This window comes from Oncorhynchus mykiss, chromosome 11 (assembly GCF_057628025.1).
Source record: "Oncorhynchus mykiss isolate SJ-2025 chromosome 11, ASM5762802v1, whole genome shotgun sequence".
NCBI lineage: Eukaryota > Metazoa > Chordata > Actinopteri > Salmoniformes > Salmonidae > Oncorhynchus > Oncorhynchus mykiss.
The window spans coordinates 47,416,650-47,426,443 of NC_143032.1; positions in this window are offsets into that span (position 1 = coordinate 47,416,650).

Here is a 9,794-nt window from a genome sequence, read left to right on the forward strand (position 1 = left end):
GCTCACTAACATGAATGTAAACAAATTTGTGCCTAAAATTTGAGCTCATGGGACCAACACTTTTCTTTTCCAGTATAGTTATTTTATCAACCAGGTAATCCAATAGCAAAAAAAAATCAGGATACATTTCCCTTTAAATGTAATATGCTATGGTACATTAAACTGTTTTCAAATTAGGCAAAACTCTTGCATTACCCATTAAAATCAACTGAACATCAAATTTCATTCAATTCTATCCCGTGTGTGATCAAAGGTGCGATCATTGAACACGACATTCACAAAAATGATTCACAGAAATAATTAAATCACAGGTGTACTGTAATCAAATGAAACAAATTAAATAAATTAAAGAAGCAGGCGCTAGTTTGCATCAAGTCTGTCTTGAGCTTTTGGCCAAACATTCTCAACCCCAGGTCCACATTGTTCATGCACCTGGGGAAAAACCTTTTGGCAGGACGAATCCAAGCCTGACATAGGTCTGGATTGAGGTCATTGCATGCCTGATCCATGGCCTGAAGGAGAATGGGAATGGCATCATGGGAATTGCATCTTACACTTGTATCGTAATTGTTACAAGTTTTGGGTTTTTCCATTTTTGTTTTAAAGGTTGGACTTTAGCACGTTAGCACGTAGGGCGCACAGATTGGTGTCACCTCATTAGTCCGTATGTGTTACACCTGTGCTGGTTGCCATCTCATTAGGGGGAAGGTGTTTTACCTGTGCTGGCCCAGGTGATATTTAAGAGTGGCTAGTGCAGTGCTCCACTTGTCTTGAGAGATGTGGAGGGCTTAGTTGGCACTCCCTGTTTGATTTCGCGAAAAACATTCCTTTGTCTGATCTTTAAGTTTAGTGTGGGTTTTTATTTTGTCTTCTTGGGAAAACTTAGGTGCTCATGGTGGGTGTTTTTTAGGTCACAGTTGTTGTTGCTAGTCAACTTTCAGTGGATACCCCCATGAGTGTCTTTCCGAATCCCTCCGAGAACCCTACTTTGTTTTGTTTTGGTTGTTGTCAGTGACTCTTTGTTAATTCCCTTTTCCGTTTGAGCAACAATTTTTGGTTTTCTTGCTGGGGAACGTAACAGTAGTCATGTCTTGTATATTCTACTTATGTAGTGTAGTGGTCCAGTACATGACTCCGTTCGTAAGAGCATGGCACTAGCAACACGAGTTGTGGGTTCCATTCCCACTGTTGTCACATAGAAAAATGTGCATTCTCATACAGTGCATACAGTGCATTCGGAAAGTATTCAGACCCCTTTACATTTTCCACATTACATACAGCCTTATCATAAAATGGATTAAAGGGAGAACAAAAATCTCTTATCAATTTACACACAATACCCCATAACGACCAAGCAAAAACAGGTTCAGAGTTTTGCAAATGTGTGTATATATACAGTTGAAGTCGGAAGTTTACACACATAGGTCGGAGTCATTAAAACTTATTTTTCAACCACTCCACAAATTTCTTGTTAACAAAATATAGTTTTGGCAAGTTGGTTAGGACATCTACTTTGTGCATGACACAAGTAATTTTTCCAACAATTGTTTACAGACAGATTATTTCACTTATAATTAATTCACTGTATCACAATTCTAGTGGGTCAGAATTTTACATACACTAAGTTGACTGTACCTTTAAACAGCTTGGAAACTTCCAGAAAATGATGGAATGGCTTTAGAAGCTTCTTATAGGCTAATTGACATCATTTGAGTCAATTGGAGATTTACCTGTGGATGTATTTCAAGGCCTACCTTCACAATCAGTGCCTCTTTGCTTGACATCATGGGAAAATCAAAATAAATCAGCCAAGACCTCAGAACAGAAATTGTAGACCTTCACAAGTCTGGTTCATCCTTGGGAGCAATTTCCAAATGCCTGAAGGTACCACGTTCATTTGTACAAACAATAGTACGCAAGTATAAACACCATGGGACCACGCAGCCATCATACCACTCAGGAAGAACATGCGTTCTGTCTCCTAGAGATGAACGTACTTTGGTGGGAAAAGTGTGAATCAATCCCAGAACAACAGCAAAGGACCTTGTGAAGATGCTGGAGGAAACAGGTACAAAAGTATCTACATCCACAGTAAAATTAGTCCTATAACCTGAAAGGCCTCTTAATAAGGAAGAAGCCACTGCTCCAAAACCACCATAAAAAAGCCAGACTACGGTTTGCAACTGCACATGGGGACAAAGATCGTACTTTCTGGAGAATTGTCCTCTGGTCTGATGAAACAAAAATATAACTGTTTGGCCATAATGACCATAGTTATGTTTGGAGGAAAAAGGGGGAGACTTGCAAGCTGAAGAACACCATCCCAACCGTGAAGCACAGGGGTGGCAGCATCATGTTGTGGGGGTGCTTTGCTGCAGGAGGGTGGTGCACTTCACAATATAGATGGCTTCATGAGGCAGGAAAAGTATGTAGATATATTGAAGCAACATCTCAAGACATCAGTCAGGAAGTTAAAGCTTGGTCACAAATGGGTCTTCCAAATGGACAATGACCCCAACCATACTTCCAAAGTTGTGGCAAAATGGCTTAAGCATAACAAAGACAAAGTATTGGAGTGGCCATCACAAAGACCTGACCTCAATCCTATAGATAATTTGTGGGCAGAACTGAAAAAGCGTGTGTGAGCAAGGAAGCCTACAAACCTGACTTAGCTCTGTCAGGAGGAATGGATCAAAATTCACCCAACTTATTGTGGGAAACCTGTGGAAGGCTACCCGAAACGTTTTGACCCAAGTTAAACAATTTTAAGGCAATACTACCAATACTAATTGAGTGTATGTACATTTCTGACCCACTGGGAATATGATGAAAGAAATAGTCACTGAGATAAATCATTCTCTCTGTTCTTATTCTGACATTTCACATTCTTGAAATAAAGTGGTGATCCTGACTGACCTAAGACGGAATTTTTACTAGGATGAAATGTGAAAAACTGAGTTTAAATGTATTTGGCTAAAGGAGTATGTCAACTTCCACTGTATATATAAAAAACAGTTATCTAATTTGCATCAGACACTTTACTCAGTACTTTGCTGAAGCATCTTTAGCAGCAATTACAGCCTCGAGTCATCTTGGTATGACGCTACAAGCTTGGCACACATGTATTTGGGGAGTTTCTCCCATTCTTCTCTGCAGATCCTCTCAAGCTCTTTCAGGTTGGATAGGGAGCGTCGCTGCACAGCTATTTTCAGGTCTCTCCAGAGATGTTAGATCGGGTTCAAGTCCTGGCTCTGTCTTGGCCACTCAAAGACATTCAGAGACTTTTTCCGAAACCACTCCTGCGTTGTCTTGGCTGTGTGCTTAGGGTCATTGTCTTGTTGGAATGTGAACCTTCGCCCAGTCTGGGTTCCTGAGCACTCTGGAGCAGGTTTATATCATGGATCTCTCTGTACTTTTCTCCGTTCATCTTTCCCTCGATCTTGTCTAGTCTCCCAGTCCCTGCCGCTGAAAAACATCCCCACAAACATGATGCTGCCACAACCGTGCTTCACCGTAGGGATGGTGCCAGGTTTCATCCAGATGTGACGCTTGGCATTCAGGCCAAAGAGTTCAATTTTGGTTTCATCAGACCAGAGTATCTTGTTTCTCATGGTCAGAGTCCGACAGAGATGGCCGCCTCGCTTCGCGTTCCTAGGAAACTATGCAGTTTTTTGTTTTTTTTACGTGTTGTTTCTTACATTAGTACCCCAGGTCATCTTAGGTTTCATTACATACAATCGAGAAGAACTACTGAATATAAGAGCAGCGTCAACTCACCATCAGTACGACCAAGAATATGACTTTCGCGAAGCTGATCCTGTGTTCTGCCTTTCACCCAGGACAACGGAATGGATCCCTGCCGGGGACCCAAAAAAACGACTTCGTAAAAGAAGGAAACGTAGCGGTCTTCTGGTCAGACTCCGGAGACGGGCACATCGTGCACCACTCCCCAGTATACTTCTCGCCAATGTCCAGTCTCTTGACAACAAGGTTGATGAAATCCGAGCAAGGGTAGCATTCCAGAGGGACATCAGAGACTGTAACGTTCTTTGCTTCACGGAAACATGGCTCACTGGAGAGACGCTATCGGAGTTGGTGCAGCCAGCTGGTTTCTCCACGCATCGCGCCAACAGAAACAAACATCTTTCTGGTAAGAAGAGGGGCGGGGGCGTATGCCTTATGGCTAACGAGACGAGGTGTGGTCACAAAAGCATACAGGAACTCAAGTCCTTCTGTTCACCTGATTTAGAATTCCTCACAATTAAATGTCGACCGCATTATCTACCAAGGGAATTCTCTTCGATTATAATCACAGCCGTATATATTCCCCCCCAAGCAGACACATCGATGGCTCTGAACAAACTTTATTTGACTCTTTGCAAACTGGAAGCCATGCATCCTGAGGCTGCATTCATTGTAGCTGGGGATTTTTTAAAAATGTTTTAAACTCTGTTTATTAAGTTTTGAACATACACACATACAGACAAGACAAAGCAATATAAATAATATACTCAACTAGAAAAAAATACAAATAAAAATACAAATAAAAATTAGCTTTAAAGATACCATACTTTAGACAAGTTAAACACACCGGGCAGAAGGCTACAAAGGTTAAAGGGCAATCTATAGTACAGGGACAGGGCAAACACCTCACCATTGTTCCTGTAAACAGTCAAGGGATAAGGGTGGGGAAATGCAACCACTCACAGAGAGTCATGGCCACAGACCGACCATCCACTGGACAAAAAAAAAGTTTACAATGCTTTAAAATAAAAAAAATTAAATGATTATTCACGTAGGCGTGATCAAAATGTAAAAATAACTGGGAAAAACAAGCTCACACTTCAGTCTCTGCCTGGGCAAGATGAACAAGGCAACTGCGGACCACAATCAATAAGCACATGGATCTTAATCCCCCCCCAGCAAAAACACAGAGAGAAACTCCCCCAACCCTTAAGTCACAGACTTATTTTAGTATTAATTGGAATGCCATCAGAGGATGGACAGTTTAAAGTAAGACCGGAATGGGGCCCAAGCCTCATCAAACAGTTTGGGGTTCCCACGTGAATTGAATTTAATTTTTTCTAGTTTCAGAGAGCACAACACATCCCTCACCCAATATTTATAAGATGGGGGAGCTGCCATCTTCCAGTTCTGTAGTATTAGCCGTCTAGCTAAAAGAGTTGTATAAGTAACAGTGTCCGACTGGATTCTTGATAGGGGGGTACCCATGGGCAGTACTCCAAAAAGCGCTGTAAGGGGAGACGGATCTATAACAGTGTCATATATATCAGAGAAACATTTAAATATTAATTCCCAGAAACCTGACAGTTTATGACAGCCCCAAAACATATGCAACAGTGTGGCTGGTTCCACCTTACATCTGACACAGGTAGGATCAAAATCAGAGAATATTTTTCCAAGTTTGGCCCCCGACCAGTGGATACGGTGAACCACCTTGAATTGAATGAGGCTGTGTCTAGTGCTAAAAGAGGACGAGTGCACCCTGTGCAGCACAGATTCCCAGGCGTCTTCCCCAAATTCCTCCCCCAAATCCTTTTCCCATCGAGTCTTTAAAGGCACCAAAGAAGGGTTCTGTAAGTCATGAATGATTGCATATACATCTGAAATTGTGCCCCTAGGAAGCTTGTTCAGCTCCAAGATGCTCTCTATAGCTGTATTCGCAGGCCTATTGGGAAATCCAGGTGTGACAAAGTCCAGCCCTGACAAAGTTTCTAGTCTGGAGATAGCGGAAAAAGTGGGATTGGGGGAGATTGAACTTTTCCTGCAGCTGAGAAAAAGAGGCAAATGTACCATCAAAGAATAATTGGGCTAGCGAGGAAAGGCCTAGTGAGTGCCAAATGCCAAAAGCCCCATCATTCAAAGATGGAGGAAATAAAATGTTCTGATTGATTGGGCCTGATAGAGAAAAGCCTCGGAGGCTAAAGGCTAAACGGAACTGATTCCAAATTTTAAGAGACTGCTTTACAATTGGGTTGGCACACCTTTTGCCTAGGGACACTGGGAGAGACGAGCACAGCACAGAGGAAAGTGCTGCAGGTTTACACGATTCAGACTCCATCTGGACCCAGAGTGGTCTAGGGCCAGTAGGATCAGTCTGCAGCCAGTACAGAACGGCTCTAAAATTTGCAGCCCAGTAGTATGTCTGAAAATTTGGTAGAGCTAAACCCCCCAATGACCTAGGCTTCTGTAAATGTTTTCTACCAATCCGTGGTACCTTGCCATCCCAAATAAAATGCATGAATGTTTGATCCAGTGAAATAAAAAAAGATTTTGGAATAAAAATGGGTAAACATTGAAATAAATATAGAAATTTGGGCAACACATTCATTTTAATTACATTAACCCTTCCGATAAGAGAAAGGGGTAGCGAATTCCAAAAAGTAAAAGATTGTTTCAATCTGTCTGCTAGAGCAACAAAGTTTTCCTGAAACAAATTTGAATATTTCCTTGTCACTTTTACTCCCAAGTAAGTGAATTGATCCCGGACAATCCTAAACTGAGAACTTGTGAAAGAGCACTTTAAAGCAGCCTTGTTTACCGGAAAAAGCTCGCTCTTGCCTAGATTCAGCTTGTACCCTGAGATTGATCCAAACTTTTTAAGAACAGATAGGGCACGTGGCAATGAGGTATCGGGATTGGAGATAAACAAAAGGAGGTCGTCAGCATATAGCGAGACTTTCTGCTCCCAGCCCGCCCTGATTATGCCTTGAATGGCATCATTAGAGCGTAGTGCAATGGCGAGAGGCTCAATTGCCAAAGCAAACAACAAGGGGGAGAGTGGGCAACCCTGTCTGGATCCGCGGTGCAAGGGAAAATAGTCAGAGGACAAGTTATTAGTCCGTACCGAAGCCATGGGGGAAAAATAAAGAATCTTTATCCACGCAATGAATTTGGGGCCAAAGCCAAATCTATAAAGGGCAGCTGTTAGGTAATCCCACTCAACGCGGTCAAACGCTTTTTCGGCATCAAGTGAGACCACCACCTCCGGGTCCTCCGACGCTGGGGAGTACAGTATATTCATAAGGCGCCTAATATTGAAAAATAAATGCCTATTTCTCACAAAGCCAGTCTGGTCAGAGTGTATTACTTGGTGCAGCAAGCCTTCCATACGGATGGCTAAAAGCTTAGCTAGGATTTTGTAATCACAGTTTAAAAGCGAGATTGGGCGATAGGATCCACATTCCAGGGGGTCTTTGTTTTTCTTTAGTAGTAATGAAATTGAAGCCTGATAAAGACTAGGCGGCAGCTTTGAAGTATTGAGGCACTCTGCAAATAGTCGGGACAAGAATGGGCAAAGCAGACCAGAAAACGTCCTGTAAAATTTGGTTGGAAAACCATCCGGACCCGGTGATTTACCACTTTTCATTGCGGACACTGCTGTTACAATCTCCTCAAGCGTAAATTCTTCTTCTAGACAGTCATGGGAGTCTGTATCAATTGAAGGCATATTCAAGCCATTAAAGAAGGAGTCAATCAGCAAAGGGTCTTGAGGGGATTCAGAGGTGTATAGCGCAGAGTAAAATTGTTTAAATTGATCATTGATCTCTTTATGTATAACTGTGGTGGCACCAGACGGGGTCCTTATTTGTGGGATTAGCCGTGAGGCCTCAGATTTACGGATCTGATGTGCAAGGAGTTTACTGGCCTTGTCGCCTTGTTCATAGACTTTGTATCGAACTCACAAGAGTAACTGTTCAGCTTGCCTGGTAGAAAGCTCATCAAATTCAGATTGGAGTAGTTGGCGCTCTTTATGCAGATCAGAGGAAGGATCCGCAGCATACTTCTCATCCAATGTGGCTATGGACTCGCTCAGGTCCCGAAGTCGCTGGGAGCGAACTCTGTTTTGGTTGGCTGTGTAAGAAATAATTTGGCCACGTAGGTATGCTTTGAGAGACTCCCATATGGTAGAGCAGGACATACCTGGTGTTGAATTAGTTTCTAGGAATAAGGTACTTTCAGAAGAAATGAAATTGACAAACTCCTTATCTGAGAGTAAAATGGGGTTGAGACGCCATTGATAACACCTAGGGGGTCGCTGGGGAAACTCTAGTTCAAGCACTAATGGTGAATGGTCAGAGATAACAATACTCTCGTAAGTACACTGCCGAAGGTTAGGCAGAAGTTTTTTGTCCAAAAAGAAGTAATCAATCCGGGAGTATGTTTTATAAACATGAGAATAAAAGGAATACTGTCTATCTGTAGGATGTAGGAAACGCCAGGCCTCAAACATAGCATATTTCTGAAGAAAGGATTGAATAAGTAGGGCACATTTAGATGGGCCTGTATTTATTTGTGAGGACTTGTCCAGAACTGGGGAACTTTTACAGTTGAAATCCCCCCCTAAAATCAACAAATGAGAATCTAAATTGGGAATAGCAGACAGAAAGGAAGAAATGAAACTTGTGTCATCCCAATTGGGAGCATAAACACTAGCCAAAACAAGAGGGGTAGAAAACAGTTCACCAGTTACTATGACGTATCGTCCCTTAGGATCAGCAATAACCTCAGAAGCTACAAAGGGAGTAGCTTTATTAACCAGAATAGCAGCACCTCTTGATTTACTATGAAAGTTTGAGTGGAACACTTGACCAACTCAGTCCTTACGCATCCTAAAATGCTCACCAGTCCTCAAGTGAGTCTCTTGTAGAAATGCAATATTTGCATTCAAACCCTTTAAGTGCGTCAACACCCTCTTACGCTTCACCGGGTTGTTAACCCCTTTCGTATTCCAAGAAATGTACTTGATCGTATTATTTCGGCCCCTCTGGGCATTCCCGTTATTCAACCCTGACATTAGAGCATAGAATGGAAAAGCAATGAGCGCCCAAAACCCCCAGAATAACTTGTCCCAGAGTAATAATGTACGGTGGTAAATGTTTGGAAAAAGTACAGAAAAAAACCCTAAAAAGACAGAATGACAATCCCCCCCCCCCGTCCCCCCCCCCCGTCCCCCCGTCCCAGACAATACCTCCCCAAACGAGGTACAAGCCTAAATAGAACATGTTCTCTTCGCACAGAATGTCTGTGAGAGTGCGGTCTTAAACCTAAACCCACAGTCCCGCTCTTTAAAGTCGTGTTTTGTTAGTGGATCAAGCAGCAAAAAGAAAGATTTGTATGTATTTTTTCAAATAAAAAAAAGGTGAATCCCTTGTGCAAACGGAATGACAAAAGCACCACTTGTAGATGTATATAATTGTATTCACCCGTCTTATAACAGGCATTGAGAGAGAAAATAAATAAAATGTATAAAGGCTCTCAGCCAAAAATCTAATTTGAAGTAAGGAAATCGTAGTTAGACAATCAAAAATAATAGTAATTATAATAGTAGTCTAGTTGAAGCTGAGACAGCTTACAACCAATACCAAAAAACTATGTGTGCGCAACGTTGAACGTTTGCTGGGCATAAATGACGCTCAAAACTTTTAAAATGAAAGTGAGGCCCCAGAAACCGTGTAGCCTCGGGAGACATTTACTGTTTACTGGGTCAATGCAAACGGATACAGTAAACAAATAACCAAAACTATTTTGAGTCACTGAGACAATGTGTAAACAAACTAAATAGGTGAGCGAGATAAGGCACGCACACTAGATAATCAAAACATTAGATCACATCAAATAAGCCTGAATAGTTCCACCAACTATAGAAGACTAGCCTGTTATATCTAAACATAATTGTACCACAAGTGGGGTACTTACAATCCACACTGTGAGCATATTCAAGACTTCTTGATGTGACGTTGAATGTGAGCCATAGCCTCATCCGGAGATTC